Raw genomic sequence first — 385 nt, 5'->3', positions numbered from 1 at the left:
CTCCCGCCCTCATTTAATACACTTTGCGGCGTGTTTCAAAGCCGGGCAGCGCGGGCAGCGAGCGGCCTTCCTCCCGCCCTCATTTAATACACTTTGCGGCGTGTTTCAAAGCAGGGCAGCGCGGGCAGCGAGCGGCCTTCCTCCCGCCCTCATTTAATACACTTTGCGGCGTGTTTCAATGCAGGGCAGCGCGGGCAGCGAGCGGCCTTCCTCCCGCCCTCATTTAATACACTTTGCGGCGTGTTTCAAAGCCGGGCAGCGCGGGCAGCGAGCGGCCTTCCTCCCGCCCTCATTTAATACACTTTGCGGCGTGTTTCAAAGCAGGGCAGCGCGGGCAGCGAGCGGCCTTCCTCCCGCCCTCATTTAATACATTTTGCGGCGTGTT

This window comes from Doryrhamphus excisus, unplaced genomic scaffold (genome assembly GCF_030265055.1).
Source record: "Doryrhamphus excisus isolate RoL2022-K1 unplaced genomic scaffold, RoL_Dexc_1.0 HiC_scaffold_36, whole genome shotgun sequence".
NCBI lineage: Eukaryota > Metazoa > Chordata > Actinopteri > Syngnathiformes > Syngnathidae > Doryrhamphus > Doryrhamphus excisus.
This window is presented reverse-complemented; position numbering follows the sequence as displayed.